The sequence below is a fragment of the Athene cunicularia genome (assembly GCF_003259725.1).
Source record: "Athene cunicularia isolate RWA chromosome 5 unlocalized genomic scaffold, athCun1 chr5_part2, whole genome shotgun sequence".
Classification (NCBI taxonomy): Eukaryota; Metazoa; Chordata; class Aves; order Strigiformes; family Strigidae; genus Athene; species Athene cunicularia.
Genome location: NW_020799102.1, coordinates 11,016,317 through 11,017,499, shown reverse-complemented (window position 1 = coordinate 11,017,499; position 1,183 = coordinate 11,016,317).

The window sequence follows — 1,183 nt, the reverse complement described above, 5'->3', positions numbered from 1 at the left end:
TGCCTGGAGTGAGCCTCACTGCTGGGACCTGATGTAGAGTTGCCATGGGAAATAGCAGTGTAAGAAATACAAAGATAAAAAATACCCCTCAGTGTTTTAAAACCTGCGTGATAAACAAAGACACAAGCTCTCCTCCTCACCCCGCCTTCAGTGCCCCCCTCCCCACCCGCCTCCCAGCTGTGCTCCTCCCTTGCTGTTTCTTACACCAACGCAAGAATCAGAGCTGGCCCCCCACCTTACATCCTGAAGCACTTCCCTTTTGCCAAAATGTTAATTTAAAAGAAAGTAAAAATGGTCTCAAGCTTGCACAGAAATATATAATTAGTGAAAAGGTGTCAGAGAATTAAATTGTTTTATTATTTTGGGAGCCTGACCTTTTCTACATCGAGATTCATATTCTCTGGCTTGGCGTGTGTTCCTGTGTAAAGTTAGACATCTGTTTCTCTTCTGTGACTCAGTTTTACTGACTGTAAAGCATATTTGATCCTATTATGATATGAAGCCTTACTAGGCAAACAACCAGCACAACTCTGAGATTCCTGGACAAAGCCCTGATTTTCCTCCAAGTGCAGCTTCGCCAACAGGTAGAGCTCCTCCAGTTCAGGGTCTCTGCCTCTTGAAATTACAGCATTTAACACAAATGCGCAGTCTTCCTCTATGCACTTTGCTCTGCCGGTGGAACACAGACCCTGAACAAAGGACAGAACCAAGCTAATGCCAAAATAGTTGGAGGTACCAGGAGTGTGGGCTTTGCACCCTGCGCCCTGGCCAGTTAGCAACAGGATTGCTCTCAGCCTTGCCCAAAGTGGGGGCTCTTAAACAGGTGAAGCAAAAAACGCCACCAGAAATTATCTTAAGAGCAGAAGAATTGAGGACCCTCCTGAATCAGGATTCGAAACAACTGCAGCAGCTGGAGCATACGCTCTGGGTGAAGCCAGGCCATAGGCACTTTGCATTTCGAGGCTGTCAGCACATCCTTCCCTGTCACATCCCCTCGGCTCTCCATCTGGCATACACCTGTGCTCCCCCGCCCCCTTACCTCTTTTTTTATTGTCCTTTTGTTTCTTTGAAGAGAGAAGCTCTAAGTGAATACAATACATTGCACTAAGCAGGGCCTCAAGGCAGGGATATTTAGATGCTCACCCAGCATCTCCATAAGCTGCAAGACAACATATTGGCTTCT